Below are 18,754 nucleotides of genomic sequence, written 5' to 3' on the forward strand. Positions count from 1 at the left end.
GAAGACAGCCATTCTACAACAGCAAAACCTGAAGATTCCAACACAACTGAAGCACAAGAAAATGGCATTAAAGATAAATTTATGAAGATGACAGATACCCTTAAATAAGAAAGGAAAACCCCCCTAAAAGAAGTAAAGGAAAAGACAAGCAAAAAATGGAAGAAATAAATAAATCCCTTAAATAATGCCAAGAAAGTGAAGAAAAAAAAAACAGATGAAGGAGATGGCTCAAACCTAAAAATGGAAAGAGAAGCAGCAAAGGAAACAGAAACTGAGAGAATCTTGAGAAGGAAAAATACAGAAAAGTGAACAGGTGCTACAAATGCAAGTATCACCAACAGAATATAAGAGATGGAGGAATGAATATCAGGCATTGAAGATACAATAGAAAAAACAGATTCATTGCTTAAATAAAATGTTAAATAAAACAGATTTCTAACACAACTCATCCCAGAAATCTGGGAGACCATGAAAAGACCAAACCTAAGAATAATAGGAATAGAGGAAGGAAAAGAATTCCAGCTCAAAGGCACATGAATATATTTAACAAAATCATAGAAAAAAAATCCCAACCTAAAGACCAAGTGGTTTGGAACAGAAAAGAAAGACTCCTTGACACATAATAATCACAACACTAAACACACAGAATAAGGAAAAAATAATAAAAATATGAAAGAGAAAAAGCCCCCCAAAAGGTAGACCTATCAGAATCACCCTCAATTTTACAATGGAGGCTTTAACAGCCAGAAGAGCCAGGACAGACACTAAGAGACCATAATTGCCAGCCCATACTACTATACCCTTCAAAACTTTCAATCACAAAATTGGAGAAAACAAAATATTTCATGACAAAGCAAAATTTATACAATTCCTATCAAAGAATCTAGCTATACAGAAAGCATTACAAGTAAAACTCCAACACAAGGAAGTTAGCTCCACACATTAAAACAAAGGCATTAGATAATCTCACACCAGCAAAACCCAAAGAAGGAAAAGACACACACACACACACACACACACACACACACACACACACACACACAAACACACACACACAAACACACACACACACACACACCACCTCCACTACCACCACCACCACCAACAACAATACCACAAACATCATCAGCAACAACAACAGCAAATAACAGGTATTGTGGGTCATGAGAGACCAGCTCCCATGATCCACTCAGGGTAATAAAAGGAATGCCTCAGAGTAGTGAGGGATAGGAAATTTTTTTTATCTGGGGGTATTAGGAATAAGTTTTAATCTATGATTGGTGAAATAAAGAAAGACACATGCTTTCTGATGATAATTTTCTCTTTTACTTCATCTTAAAAGTGGTCTCTGACTCTTCCTGTCTCCACACAGCTACATAGCTTCACATCACTGCATACAGCTATATATCTTTGCATAGATAAGCCTTTTCACTTGGCTAAATATCTTTCTTTTACATACATTTCTCTTTTACATTTTTTTTCTATACAGCTTCATCTTCCTTGCCTCCACACAGTTACAAATCTTCACACAGCCACAGCTAACCATCTCATTTGCATAGCTCTCTCATCATACAGGACTTTATATAGTTCCTAAGCACAGTGCCTTTGAGTAGCAGCAGCTCTTTCACATAGCTCTCTCTCTCTCATACTTACACAAACATACTTCTACATTATTCATTCACTCTACTCACTCATTCTTTTACCTACTTACTTCCTCACACTTCTCTCATGCTTCTTCTTCTTTATCTTCTTCTCCTTCTTCATCTCTCACTCAGCATACACACACACACGCGCACACACACACACACACACACACTTTACTCACATTCTACAGCACCTCTCACACTCTCTACAGAGCTCTCTCTCTCTCCACATTGCCATTGTTGCTGTCTCACAGCTAAACTCTGGACAATTATAACTTATATTTTCAGGAACCCATCCATTCTGAAAACACAAGATAAGTTACATAGTTTTTCTTAGGCTAGTAAAGTCATATTGACCCATGCACATAGCTCTAAGTTGATGAGGGATCCCAGACAGTAAGTAAACAGCTGGCTAAACTTTGAGCCTGTAGCATCAATTGAGGCTGGGACTACATGCAAAATGTCAGATACGAAGGAAGTTATGTCTAATGTTGCTTCAAGCTCTGAACTTGAATAAAAAAGCAACACCTGGAAAAATGACCTCATGTATTTGTCTCTAGGGCAACCAACCTGCTTTGAATCTGCTCTGAAGTCTAATGTTAGATGTCTGTGTAAAAGGCTGTCTTTGTAACTGAGAATCCCATTTCAGTCGGAGTAATGTAAAATATCCTAGTATTGTTTCTATACATCAAAATTATACAGCTTAAATAGAAATCATAACCTGATCATCCACAACTATAATATGACCAAAGATGTAAAACACAATGCCAATGGGATGTGGAAGGAACCCCACAGCTGTTCTTTTAGGGAGGTAAAATGTTGGCACATGAGAAAGTTACAGACAGAAAACAACAGATTTCCACAAACAGTGATGCCACAGCATTGCCAGGTGGGGCTCCAAATCAGGGAGTTAGTTTTATGTCTGGTGAGTCAACTTATCAAATACTAGTTGTCACTTGCTGTGTACTCCCATGGCCCCTGGTAAATAGGAATTAATGACAAGTAATCACTGTCCATTAACATTATTGTATTCAATTTGCCAATAAAAAACGCAGGCTAACAGAATGGATAAGAAAACAGAATCAATCCTTCTGTTGAATAAAAGAAACATAAGTGAAAATCAAAGACAAATATTATCTCAGAGTAAAGAGGTAGAAAAATATTTTCAATTCAAATGGACCTAAGAAGCAAACTGGAGTAGCTATCCTAATATGTAACAAAATAGATTTCAGAATAAAATCAATCAAAAGGACATTACATACTCATCAAAGGAAAAATCTATTAAGATGAAATCTCAATTCTGTACATCCATGTCCCAAACAAAAGGGCAGCCCTATTTGTAAAAGAACTATTACTAAAGCTAACATTACACATCAAACCCCACAGAGTAATAGTGGGAGACTTCAATATCCCACTATCACTAATGGAAAAATCATTTAGACAGAAACTAAACAGAGAAATCAGGAAACTAACAGATGCAATGACTCAAATGGATCTAACAGACATCTACCCAAGCACAAAAGACTAAACCTTCCCATTACCTCATGGAACATATTTAGAATTGATTACATACTTGGTGATAAAGCAAATCTCAATAGGTACAACAAAATTTGAATCATTCTCTAAATCTTTTCAGATCACCATGGGTTAAAGTTGGAGTTCAACAACACAAACTAGAGAAAGTCTACAAACTAAAGGAAAATGTATCACTCTCCATTGAATTGTCAATGGTAAAAGAAGAAATAAAGAAAATAAAGACTTCCAAGAATTCAGTGAAAATGAATGCACAACATACTCAAACTTATGGGAAACAATGAAAGCAGTGCTAAGAGGAAATTTTATAGCACTAAGTGACTGAATAAAGAATTTGGAGAAATCTCACATTATTAACTTAACAGCACACCTGAAAGCTCTAGAACAAAAATAAACAAATACACCAGGGAGGAGTAGAAGGCAGGAAATAATCAAACTAAGGTCTGAAATCACTAAAATAGAAACAAAGAGAATAATACAAATAACCAATAAACAAAGAGTTGATGCTTTGAGAAAATCAATAAGATAGACAAACCTTATCCAAACTAAGTAAAAGCTGGGTGGTGGCTAACACCTTATACCAGCACTCAGGAGGCAGAGCCAGATGGATCTCTGGGAGTTCGAGTCCAGCCTGGTCTACAAAGCAAGATTCAGGGCACACACCAAAACTACACAGAGAAACCCTGTCTAAAAATCAAACAAACAAACAAAGCCAGAGAGAGAGAATATCCAAATTACCAAAATCAGAAATTAAAAAAGGGTCATAACAACAGACTCAGAGGAAATATAGACAATGATTAGGTTTATATTTAAAAACCTGTATTCCACAAACTTGGAAAACCTAAAAGAAATGGACAAATTTCTTGAGAGGTACCACATACCAAGATTAAATCAAGAAAAGATAAAGAATGTCAAAAGACCAATAACCTCTAGGGTAATAGAAGGAGTCATTAAAAGTCTCACAATCAAAAAGGCCCAGGTTCAGATTGTTTCACTACAGAATTCTACCAGAATTTCAAGTAAGAGCTAATACTAACACCCTCAAATTATTACACAAAATAGAAACGGAAGGAACATTGCCAAATTTCTTTTATGAGGCCACACTCACCCTGCTACTCAAACCACACAAAGACTCAATAAAGAAAGAGAATAACAGACCAATTTCCCTGATGAACATTGATGCAGAATATTCAATAAAATACTCAAATACTGAAGCCAAGAACACATAGGAAAATCATCTACAATGATTCAGTAGGCTTCATCCCAGAGATGAAGGGATCACTCAACATATGAAAATCTATCAATGTAATCTACCATATAAACAAACTGAAAAAAAAAAAAAAAACATGATCATTTGGTGCTGAAAAAGTCTTCAACAAAATCCAACACCCCTTCATTATAAAGGTCTTGGAGAGATCATGGCTACAATGAAGAACATAACTAAAGATAATAGAAGCAATATACAGCAAGCTGACAGCTAATATCAAATTAAGTGGAGAGACAGTCAAAGCAACTCCACGAAAATTAGGAATAAGACAAGGCTGTCAAGACTTTCTGTATCTATTTAATATAGTACTCAGCTAGAGCAATACGACAACAAAAAGATCAAGGGGATATGAATTGGAAAGGAAGAAATAAAATTATAGGTATTTGCAGATGATCTGATAATATACATAAGTGACCCAATAATTATACCAGGGTAATCCTACAGCTGATAAATACTTCTAGCTATGTGATTGGATACAACATTAATTAAAAATCAATTCCCTAGTATATATAAATGATAAATGGGTTGAGACAGAAAACAGGGAAACAACAACCTTCACAATCACCAAAATAATACATAAAACTTGGAATAACTCTAACAAGCAAGTACTTGAAGAAAGCAATTGGAGAAGATATCAGGAGATAGAAAGATCTCCCATTCTCATGGATCAGTAGGATTAACATAATAAAACTGGACATTCTATGGAAAGCAATCTACAGATTCAACACATTCCCCATCAAAATTCTAAAACAATGCTTTATAGAACTTGAAAGAATAATGCTTAACTTCATATGGACAAACAAAAAACCAAGGATAGCTAAAAAAAATCTTGTACATTAAAAAAAGCCCCTAGAGCTATCAGCATCCCTGACTTCAAGCTCTACTACAGAGCTTGAATAATAGTAATAAAAACATCATGGTATTGGAATAAAAACAGACAAGTGGATCAATGAAATTGAATCCAAGACACAGACACAAATGAACAACTGAGTTTTGACACAGAAGTCAAAATTATACAATGAAAAAAAGAGAGCATCTTCAGCAAACAGTGCTGGGATCAATGGATGCTGGCAGATGGATGAATGCAAATAAATCCATATCAAACTGCACAATACTCAAGTCCAAGTGGATCAAAAAACCTCAACATCAATCCTGTTACACTGAACCTGACAGAAGAGAAAGTGGAAATAGCCTTGAATGCATTAGCATAAGACACAACATCCTGAATAGCATATCAATAGCACAGACACTAAGACCAACTAACAAATGGGACATGATGAAACTGAACATGTTCTGCAAGGCAAAGAACACTGTCAATAATACAAAACAGCAGCCTATAGATTGGGAAAAGATCTTCTCAAACCCCACATCCAACAGATGGCTGATATCCAAAACATATAAAGAACTCAAGAAACTAGACATAAAAAAATCAAATAATCCAATTAAGTGGGGTACAGATAAATACAGAGAATTATCAATAGAAAAATCTGAAATGGCTGAGATACTATTAAGGAAATGTTCATCATTCTTAGCCATCTCGGAAGTGCAAATCAAAATAACTTTGAGATTCTATTTTCCATCAGTCAGAAAAGATAAGATCAAAACCACTAAAGACATTTTTTACTGCAAAGGATATGGAGCAAGGGGAACATTTCTCCACTGCTGGTGGGAGACCAAACTTGTACAGTCACTTTCAAAATCAGTATGTGTCTTTTTTTTTTTTTCAGAATATTAGGAAGCAATCTACCTTAGAATTCAGCTATAACACTCTTGGGTGTATATCCAAAGAAAGTTCAATCATACCACAAGGACACTTGCTAAACTATAAACTATAAAGTATAGCAGCATTATTTATAATAGCCAGAACCTGGAATAACCTAGATGTCCCTCAAATGGAGATTTGATAAAGAAAATGTGCTACATTTGGAGTATTACTCAGTTATTAAAAATAATGACATAAGGAAATTTGATGGCAAATAGATGGAACTAGAAAAAATCATCCTACGTGAGGAAACTTATAGCAGAAAGACAAACATGATATGCATTAACTCACAAGTGGATTTTAGCTGACAGAGTAAAGGATAACTATGCTACTATCTACATCTCCAGAGAGCCTAGTAACAAGGAGTTCCCAAAGGGGGATGAATGTATTTTCTAGGGAAGAGGAAAAAGAAGAAATCTCCTGGTAGACTGGGGTATGTTGGGATGGGAACATGAGAGATTGAGTTGGGTGCTGGATGTTAGGGGGAGAGTAGTAAAAGAGAAGTCTTGATATGAGGACTATTTTGAGGTCATGTGAAACATGGTATGAGAGAGAAAATCCCATAACCCTAAAAAAGATGACCCAAGCTAAGATTTTCTAGCAATAGTGGATAGGTAGCCTGAACTGGCCATCTCCTGTAATCAGATTGGTGAATACCCCAACTGTCATCAGAAAGCCTCCATCCACACTGGGCCAAGCATGGTATCTGTTGAAAAGAGGGAGGAAGGATTGTACAAACCAGGGTCAAGATTTCACCAAGAGAACCCACAGAAATAACTAACCTGAGCTCATAGGGCTCACAGAGTCTGGACCAACAGCTATGGAGCCTGTATGGGACCAATCTAGTTCCCTCTACATATCAGTAACAGTTGTGTAGCTTGGTCTGTTTTTGGACTCTACTCCACAAAACTGGAAAACCTAAAAGAAATGGACAATTTTCTGGATAGGTCCCACATACCTAAGTTAAATCAAGACCAGATAAACTATTTAAATAGTCCAATAACCCCTAAGGAAATAGAAACAGTCATTAAAAGTCTCCAACCGAAAAAGCCCAGGACCAGATGGTTTCAGCGCAGAATTCTACCAGATCTTCAAAGAAGAGTTAATACCAATACTCGCTAAATTGTTCCACATAAAAGAAACAGAAGGGACATTACAAAACTCCTTCTATGAGGCTACAATAACCCTGATTCCCAAACCAAACAAGGATACAACGAAGAAATAGAACTACAGACCGATCTCCCTCATGAACATTGATGCAAAAATACTCAATAAAATACTGTTAAGCAGACTCCAAAAATACATCAAAATAATTATCCATCATGATCAAGTCGGCTTCATCCCAAGTATGCAAGGGTGGTTCAACATACGAAAGTCCATCAATGTAATACACCATATAAACAAACTCAAAGAAAAAAAAACACATGATCATCTCACTAGATGCAGAAAAGGCACTTGACAAAATCCAACACCCCTTCATGATAAAAGTCTTGGAGCGATCAGGAATACAGGGAACATACCTAAACATAATAAAGGCAATATATAGCAAACCAACAGCCAACATCAAATTAAATGGAGAGAAACTCAAAGCAATTCCACTAAAATCAGGAACGAGACAAGGCTGTCCACTCACCCCATACTTATTCAATATAGTACTTGAAGTTCTAGCCAGAGCAATAAGACAACATAAGGAGATTAAGGGGATTCAAATTGGAAAGGAAGAAGTCAAGCTTTCCCTATTTGCAGACGACATGATAGTATACTTGAGTGACTCCAAAGATTCCACCCAGGAATTGATAAAGCTTATAAACACCTTCAGCAACATAGCAGGATACAAGATCAACTCAAAAAAATCAGTATCCCTCCTATATACAATGGACAAAGAAGCTGAGAAGGCAATTAGAGATACATCACCCTTTACAATAGCCAAAAATGACATAAAATACCTTGGGGTAACACTAACCAAGCAAGTGAAGGACCTATATGATCATTAACATATTCTAATACAAAATATTGAATCCTTATTTCAGTTTTTCATACAATTTTTGTGATGTTTTGATAACAATGGAAAAACAAAAAGCCACAAGGTTCAAATATGTCCTATTTCCAATTCTCTTTTGACTTTATATATGATTTGGATTATTCCTTCCTTAAATGTTTTATTAGCTTATTTCCATTGTACTAAATGTTAGGTTATAATGCTTTTATATTTGTTGAACAGGAACTTTGATCATAGACACTCCCTGTTAATTCTATTGCTCCTTTCCTCTTTTCTAAAAAAAAATGTCCCTTCTATTTCATATCATATACAAGTCTTTAAATCTAGATTCTAGTATGAGAGGAATTATATAATATTTGTCTTATTTTGTTCATCATGATGATTTCAAATTCCATCATTTTTCCTGAGAATGACAATTCTACTCCTTTGTTTGTTTGAGACAAAGTTTTTACCAGAGCTGACTTGGAATTCTCTGTGTAGTCGTCAAAGTTGCTATATTGTTGGTGTCAGTGGAGTTGCTTTCATATTATTTAATCTTATTCTTAATTATGTCTCTGGAATTTCCTTAACTCTTTGTTTTTGTATAGTGATACCTACAATGAAACTTAGTATAAGTTCATGGAAACAATGTAAAGTGTTAGGTTTGGATTACTTTACTCAAATATATATTCATCCATGTTATTTTATATTAAATCATCAGTAGTTGACAACATACTCAAAATACTCTTCATAAGCAGGTTTGAAATAACCATTGAGGGAACATACATAGTTGAGTCCTCCCAGCACCCTTAACTCTCCAAGATAAATCTTCCTACACAAACATTACATGATCTAATTTTACTAGTTAACAAAAATTGTTGAAGTGTATCCACAGAGAACCCAACAAACTGCATAATAAGAAATCCTATACACGAGCACATCTTCAGCATCTAAACTTTCTAGGTGCTTAAAAAGCTAGGCGAAGCCAGGAATGGTGGTATATGCCTTTAATCCACCACTCAGGAGACGGAGGCAGGCAGATCTCTGTGAGGTTGAAAATAGTCTGGTCAACATAGGAAGTTCCAGGACAGCCAGATCTATGTATAGAGACCTTGCTACTTCCCCCCCCCCAAAGAAAAAGAAAGAAATCACCAAAACAAACAAGCAACAACAAAAAGAGATAAAATAAAAAAGAAACCCAAAACTTTTCAGTTCTTAGCCAGGCCATTGCACGGGAATCCTGGAAACATCTCAGCATCAGCAATGTTCAACATCTACCAAGAGCTTTATACAAATATTTTAATTAATTTTAATATGGAATATGATTCATTCTTGATCATTTCTCCTTTGTCTTCTTTCAAGAATTTGAAAATTAATTAAAAAATTGAAGACTAAATGTTTAATATACACAAGCATATTCTCTAAAGTTGGTATTTGTAATGCATTGAGAATAAACTGAATCTAACAATGCAGTATCATTGCAGGAATGTGTACTTAAATATCAGTAGAAAAAGAATATGAATCAATCAGGTTGTACACACCACAATCCTTGCCTGTGGCAGGTGCAGACAAGAGGATCAAGAGTTCAAATTTGCCATTGTCTATATAGTTAAAGAATCTGAGCTAAGTGAAATCTATCTCAAAATTAAAGAAAATATAAAAAATACAAGTTTAGGCTGGGGATCTAATTTAGTGGTATGGCTCTCATTTAGTATGAATGTTGAGATGAATTTGATACTTATTATTAAAGAAAAAGTCATTAGTCATTTCTACAACTATATACAAATATATGATCTTTGACGGCAGTTGTGGGGGCACCCATCTTTATCCTCAGCACTCACTTGTGAGGCAGATGCAGGCGATGTCTTTGAAGTTCAATGCTAGCCTAGTTTACATAGTGAATTCCAAGAGAGTCAGGGCTCTTCATGGACTCTGTCTTGAAAAACAAAATAACTTTTTCTTTGGTCTACAGTGAATTCTAAATGAATTTGGAAATGATTCTTACATATATTTCAAAAGATGCCATTTCAAAATAAAGTATGCATTAGTGTAATTGGAATGTGAAGTGGATTTTTCTGTTTCCCATGATGATTTTGTATGTGCAGAAATACTGGATAGAAAAAAATAAGCATTTTAAGGGGAACCAAAGTATGCCACATGCACCAAAACATTCAGTTGATTGAATATCATACTATTTAATAGTATTTTTCATTTGGGAACTGCACTTATGTGCTCCTTGGTAGCACTTGACTGTTGTGTTTTGGTTGGAACTTGATGTTGAGGATTTATCTAAAAAAGAGCTTTAATTTTAAACTCCTTAGAGATAACTAATTAAATTTAAGTATAAAATTTTGATGAGCAAAATTCAACTCTATAAATATTTTAAAGGGAGAGAGGGAAAATGAGAGTCAGATACAGTCATGATAGAGCATCTGCATAAAAGTCCTTGTGGAAATTCCACAGTTTTTAAAATTCATTTAAAAACTCCCTACAATGAATGACAGAGAATAATAGTAGACTTCAGTAAGATATTTACCAATGTTTTAAAATTAATCATTGGTTTATCAACTTACTTGATGCATGATTTTTAAATAATTGTGTATAACTAGGCACAACCAAAGCAGAGCTTAAAGGTGCTGGGCTCTGATGTCAGAATTGGTTTTGCTTAAATTATGTTCAGTTTTAATACCCTGTAGCTGTGTGAATACAAGAAGCTGCCATTCCCTTCCCAAAATAAACTACCTGATAGAACATAATTGTCTCAAATCTCATTTAGACCTACCAAATAAGTATATAAAACCATAGTATTTATCCACAACTTCCATCTACATGGTCAAAAGAGGAATCAGTATAATAAAAAAGAAGAGAGAAAGAAAGAAAGAGAGAGAGAGAGGAAGGAAGGAAGCAAGGAAGGAAGGAAGGAAGGAAGGAAGGAAGGGAAGAAAAGAAAGACAGAAAGAGAGGAGAGAGAGAGAGAGAGAGAGAGAGAGAGAGAGAGAGAGAGAGAGAGAGAGAGAGAGAGATGGGCTCATCATTTATGTAAGGGTTAATCATATCATGTTATTATGCATGAGATGACCAGGGAAGACCCTGGTTTATTTTTCTTCTGTTTGGGTAATTGTACCATCTTAGGTAAACTATTCTAGCTCTATTTTTTATTTTTCAATGTGCCAATGAACTAAGTTCAAAAATTAATTGTGAAAATATAAAATGTTTCAGGACTTCCAGTTGAAGATAGTAAAGTGGATTTTTTCCTAGAAATTATCTCTCAAATCACCCCCAGACCTAGAAGAAAAAAATGTAAAGTGAAAACTACCACTAATAATTTCTTCAACTCTCATGATTAAAAATTAAAAATTTGGAAATAAAACAGTGTAAGGAGTTTGAAGTGCCATTTCAAGTCTTCTAAATTTTAAAGATAAATAGCCTGAAAAGCATAAATAATATACTTTAGATTATGACATCTTCAGATATAAGATCTCATGAAATGTGCAGGAAGTCACAGTAGAGGACTCTATACAATAATAAAGAATCACAAGGCAGAAGAGCTAAAGGAAAATGTGCAAGCCAATAAAACTGAGACTTTCTCTTGTTTACAAGCTTGCCTTTTTCTAGGGCTTTAGGAGTTGGAATGGTGTTAAATGACAAAGAAAGGGTGCAAGAAAGTTTGTGAATGTCAACTGCCAGTATTCAGATCCATCTTTTATAAAGAACTCTGTATCCAACATGTAAGGCAAGCATGCTTCTACAGACAGAAAACACACACACCAAAAAAATTAAGAAAAAATTCCAGTGATGGAGGATAACTACTAATTTTCATTTCAGTTCAATTTTATTATTCTTCACCATATAACCTGCCCTGTTCAAAGACGTAAAGTTTGGGAAATGAAATTGAAAATGAGCAACCACAGAACTTAGGTATAATTGCTAAAAAGGCAGATATAAATACAATCATAAAGATTTGAAGAGCCTCAAGGAACACAAGAATGTTTGAAAAAAATTCTTTTACATAATATATAATGAAAAAAATTTGTAAAATAAAATGATTTATTTGAAAGAAAAGAAGACCTAAATGGAATATAGGCATGCATTATCAAAAGATATTTTTAGGGTAGAACTTCTGCCTATGGCCAAATACAGGAAGTTAGAAAATCTTCTAAAATTTAACTATTCAGCTGAATAAAACTGCTTTCAAACAAAGTGAAAACCTCCTTAGTACTCTGGAAATTAACCACACGTATAAAGAAAACCACATAATACCAACTTTAGTGATTCTCCTACTTTGCATTAGTCCTTCCCTCATTACTGAATTTAACTAAATTACAATAAAATTATTTAGAAGCAATGTGCTTGACCATTCTCTAAACCATGAGGGCATTCTTTATTTCTGAACCATATGTCTGGATGTTGTCAGTTGCTATTGTTGTTGAGAAAGCAACAAACCATCAAAAACACAGCAAACCATCAAGAAACACAACTGTAACTTTTAAAACTTTCTGGTCTACTAGTTTCAACACAATCACTTCAAATCTGCAGACTTGTCAATTTTCAGTCATGTCTGTGTTCCATATCTCATAACAGCATCAGCAGCATAAAGTAGAGAATAAGTGCAATAAGTCTTCCATGATTTTGTTTTGCTACCCAAGGAAGATAGAAATTATTTTAGAAGGTCATACAAATACTGTCTTGGATGTCCTTATTGAAAATTTCACCACATAGTCACTTACAGCTTATAAAGGCAATGGAAAATTTGTGTTGAGTATTATTTGAGTTTGGGCTCAAAAGAAGTCAGAATTTTATCAGAAAGAAAAAAAAAGATGAACAATTTGCCAGAAATGCTTATGATTAAAAATGTTATTTTTCTGACTCAGTAAATAATTACTGTTACACCTAAATCTTTACCAACAACCACATAGAGATGTGTCAAATGTATTCAGTAAATACATGCAATGTTATGTTGCTGAATGGTTTAATTGAGGACAATTTTTCTTTTATCTTCATCCAATGCTTGAATATCTTTGAGCATTTATCAGTTTCTAATATTATTTTTAAAATATTGTTTTAAAAATTTTTAAAATAAATACTATGAGAGAGAGAGTGAGAGTGAGAGAGAGAGAGAGAGAGAGAGAGAGAGAGAGAGAGAGAGAGAGAGAGAGAGAGAAAGAGAGAGAGAGACCATGAAAACACCTGCAAAGCCAAAAGCACAAAATTTTAGATGGAACAATGAACTGTGTGACAGAAATATTGAGAAGTTACCCACTGTCACCCTGCCACCTTTACAATTATGTTTCAGAGAGGAGGAATCAAATCTGTAGAGTACCTCTAAAGTCAAAGCTTTTGGCAGGGAAGAACAAAAAATCCTAAACTAAGAACATCTCTTAACTATAACCACTCCACCCCCCAACACACACACAAAGCCTGGAGAACCATAGAACCACCACAATTTGAAACACATCACAAGACCTGATATTTAGTAAAATAAGCAAAATCAGGCTAAGACCAAGGAACTCAGAGAGCCCAAGCATTGGTAAGGTAAACATTCCCAGCTACAATGGTGAGCAGAAAGGAGTGTGGCCTCAGATACTGAAATTGAGAAATCAACACTGGGAAAATTGGACCACTAAACACAGGAAACAGAAAATTGCTAGGTGCCCAAAACTATGAAGTGACACCCTATGCCAAGGAATAAAAGGCTCCCAAGCAAGAACTGACTCTTGCTAATAACAAGAACAAAATTTCAACCTATCTCCATGGTGATATCATATATATCTTCATACATGGCCACTAGGAATCCAAACTCAGATCCTTGTGATTAAACAGTAAGTACTTTACTAACTAAGCTATCTCCCTGATCCTTTGTCTATTCTGTTTTTATGCTCAGTTTTCTAGAAGGAACCCTTAGTCTACACTTAGAATTGTTCAAACTACTCCTGCTAATAAGAAAATGTTATCTTTACAAAGGGAAACCTGACAATGGAAAATCACCAATGTCCAATATCTGGTTTTATGTAACTTCTACGTCTTCCATTTTCCTCAAAAATGTAGGAAAAGAAAAAAATGAATAACTACTAAATATGATACAGTCTGTGCCATCATTGAGTATGTAAAATGAGAATACTATAAACAAAAACTAAGAGTGTTGATTAATGTAAAATAAATTTTAGTAATGTAAAATAAATAAATTATCAAATTGGGCACCCCACACAAGCATAATCCTCATTACCTGAGAATTTGTTCAGAATGCCAACATTGAACCCCACCTAAGAATAGTTAATCAAAAATTTTTATGGGTAGAGACCAACAATCCCTTTGCTAACAAGAACTCCAGGTGCTTCTCTTTGAGATCCCTTCAATTTAATCTTTAGCTAAATCAACTTCTCCTAGACTTTCATTTCAATTTCTTAACTTGTCCTTTCTTCTTACCAGTGAGATTAGAGGTGGAAATAGTTGGATTCATATCAATATTTATGATGAAGTCCCTAACTTTACCTGTATCAGTACAGCGTATGTCAATGAGGAATTTAATATATCACAAAGAGAAACAGACCAAGATAGGCCTTCAGCATATTTATGGATTCTTACATTGGCATCCAGATCGCTAATTGTTTAAGATCTATATAAAGAAACATGCTTATGAAGGTGATATGTACTTTTTTTATACTGCTTTCACTTGTAAAAAGCAGGCCAACCAATGGTGCAAGAAGTAAGAAGATTATAAATTCAAATAAAAGTTGATAACTGCTCATTTGGAATGTTATCCATTTTACTTATTAATTAATTAATTTATTTATTTATTTATTTATTTATTTATTTATTTATTATTTTAGAAACTAAAGCTTCTACTTAAAGCTGGTCAGTGGTGGTACATAACTTTAATTCCATCCCTAGAGATAGAGACAAGTGGGTTTCTGTGAGTTTGATGCCAGCCTTGGTCTACAGAGTTAGTTCCTGGACAGCCAAGGCAACATGGAGAAACCCTATCTTCAAAAATAAAAAACAAACAAACAAACAACAAAAAACCAAAACAACAATAACAAAAAGCCTTCTATGTAAGCTATTTTTATATGATTTAAAATTGAAAAAGATACTTGAAATTCTTCCCAGTTGAGTTTCATGGTAAAATAATTCAGCTGTATTTCTCCATTGCTACTTCTGAAGTAATAATGGCTAAGCTGTCTTTACAACTATCTGATAAATATATCAGTTTACTCTCTCTTCCTCTTTACATATATGTATATATATTCAAGTAATTAAAAGTAAGAAAAATAAATCTTACAGTATATGTGGAAAACCATTTATACAATTCTCTTCTCTATATACCTACATAATACATATTTCTTATTTCCCAGAGACATAATGCCCTCAGTTAAATTAAATGCTAATTATCTCTATAAAACTGTTGTGTTGGTTAAATAAATTAAGTGGGTTTTCCATCTCTGAAACTACCCATGTTTACTGTTTTACTCCTCATTCTTCAGTTTATTACAAAGCATGTTTGGTTTAGAAAATAAGCTATCATATAGTTCAAAATTAATGCTAATGAATGTATAATTTTGAATGGAAAAGAAGGCAAATAATATATCTTATTAAAAAACAAAAGACATAAGATTTTTACAGTTTAATTCTCAAATGATGCTGAAATGTAACTTTTTTCTTTTTAGCTAAATTTTCTATCTCTTATCTGAAATGTTCAATAGTAAAAATTTGAAGTTAGGAATTACCTTGTAGCCCACTTATTTGGATAATGGTCATCCTATTTCCATTTCCGGCTAAATATCTCTATGAGACATCCTTACAGCATGGCAGCTGCTTCTTTCATGGTGATTAATGTAAGAACAGTTCTGAGAAAATACCTAAAATAAAAGTCATCACATTTTTACATTATAACCTTAAGAGTCATTAATTAGAAATGAGCCTGTTAAAAGTTCTACATAATGGAGCAACATGCTATCATTATTGCAAAAGAAAAATGTTTTGCTCTTCACAGAAAATTATGAAATAATATCATGAGATTAAAAAAAAACTATCAAAGTTATAAAACAAAAGAGAAAGAAACACCCAGCCTCCAAGACTGCAGCTGCTTCCTGAAGCAGAGCCTGCTAGCACCAATTGGACTAAGAGTCCCAGTTTCAGGCCAACAGACAGGTCTTCTGCAGACAGGTTGGAATACTACTGTACCCCATAAGAACCTTTAACACACAAGCCCCAGCTTCCCCAAACCAACCCACCCTCCAAAACTGCAGCAGCTCCATGACAGAGACGACCAGCACCAATTGGACCAAGAGCCCTGATTAGACCAAGAGCTACCATTGTAATCAGACCAAGAGAGGCTCCCTCAGACACAGACACTGCTTGCACCAAATTGAGGAAGAACTGGGTAGATGTCAGTGCACAAAATACAGTCAACAAAAAAAAAAAAGACCAATATGGCAACATCAGAACCTAGTGGTTCTACACAAGCAAGACCTGAATATGCCCATGCAGAAGAAGCAGAAGAAATCGACCTTAAAAATGACTTTATGAAGATGATAGAGGCCAGATGGCTCAGAGGTTAAGAGCATTGCTGCTCTTCCAGAGGTCCTGAGTTCAATACCCAGCAAACACATGGTGGCTCACAACCATCTGTATTGAGATCTGGTGCCCTCTTCTGGCTTACAGGCATACATACATGCACTGTATACATAATATAAATAAATAAATCTTAAAAAAAAGAAATAGAGGAAAAGACAAACAAAAAATTGGAAGGAATCCACCTAAAGAAGGAAATGCCTATGAAGTCACAAGAAGCTTACAGAACACCAAATAGACTGGATCCCCTCCAAAAAAGTCCTCTTGCCACATAATAAGCAAACCACTAAACATACGGAATAAAGAAAAAATATTAAGAGCTACAAAGGAGTCCTGAAAGAAGGCTCGCCCTCACCAGCCCCCCCAACAGACCCTGCAATATACATGTCCTAACCCCATCCTCATCTGCTTGAGACCCCCTCAACACCCCACTCTCACCACTGGACATATCTGAAAATTAACAGAGAAATAAGTTTAACTGATGTTATGACTCAAATAGACTTAACCAATATCTACAAAACATTCCACGCTAACAAGAAAGAATATACCTTCTTCTTAGCACCCCATGGAACCTTCTCTAAAATTGACCACATACTCGATCACAAAGCAAAAGTCAACAAATACAAAAAAAATGGAATAACCTCCTGTATTCTATCAGACCACCATGGTTTAAAGTTAGATTTCAAAAAAAAAAATACAGAAAGTCTACAATCTCATGTAAACTGAATAATTCTCAACTGAATCACCAATAGGTCAAGGAAGAAACAAAGAAAGAAATTAAAGACTTCCTAGAGATCAATAAAAATGAATATACTACATACCCAAACTTATGGAACACTATGAAAGCAGTACTAAGAGGGAAATTCATAGCACTAAGTGCCCACACAAAGAAGTTGGAGAAATTTCATACTAGTGACTTAACAGCACACCTGAAAGCTCAAGAACAAGAATATGCAAAGTCACCTGCCAGGAAATAATCAAATTGAGAGCTGAAATAAATAAAACAGAAACTAAGAGAAAAATACAAAGAATCAATGAAAGAAATAGTTGGTCCTTTGAGAAAATAAACAACATAGACAAGCCCTTATCAAGACCAACCAAAAGGCAGAGAGAGAACATCCAAATTAGCAAAATCAGAAATGAAAAAGGAGACATAAAAACTGACAATGAGGAAATCCAGAGAATCATTAGGTCATACTTCAAAAACCTGTACTCTACAAAATTGGAAAATCTTAAAAAAAAAATAAACAATTTACTAAATAGGTACCACATACCTATGTTAAATCAAGACAAGATAAAATATTTAAATAGACAAAAAAAACTCTGAGGAAATAAAAACAGTCTTTACAAGTCTCCCAACCAAAAAAAAAAAAAAAAAAAAAAAAATCCCAGGACCAGATGGTTTCAAAGGAGCATTCTACCAGATCTTCAAAGAAGAGTTAATACCAATACTCTTTAAATTCTTCCACACAATAGAAACAGAAGGAATGTCACCAAACTCCTTCTATGAGGCTACAGTTACTCTGATTCCCAAGCCAAACAAAGATGCAACAAAGAGAATTACAGACCAATCTCCTTCATGAAAATTGATGCAAATATACTCAATAAAATATTGGCAAACTGACTCCAAGAGCACATCAAAACAATTATCCACTATGATCAAATTGGCTTCATCCAAGAGATTCAAGGTTGGTTAAAAATACAAAAGTCTGTCAATGTAATACACCATATAAAGAAACTGAAAGAAAAAAAGCACACGATCATTTCATTGGATGCTGAAAAGGCCTTTGACAAAATGCAACATCCCATCATGATAAAGGTCTTGGAGAGATCAGGTATACAGGGAACAGACATAATCATAATAAAGGCAATTTACAGAAAGCCAACAGCCAACATCAAATTAAATGGACAGAAACTCAAAGTGATTCCACTAAAATCAGGAACAAGACAAGGCTGTCTGCTTTCCCCATATTTATTCAATATAGTACATGAAGATCTAGTTA

Source organism: Peromyscus leucopus, chromosome X (genome assembly GCF_004664715.2).
Source record: "Peromyscus leucopus breed LL Stock chromosome X, UCI_PerLeu_2.1, whole genome shotgun sequence".
NCBI classification, from domain to species: Eukaryota; Metazoa; Chordata; class Mammalia; order Rodentia; family Cricetidae; genus Peromyscus; species Peromyscus leucopus.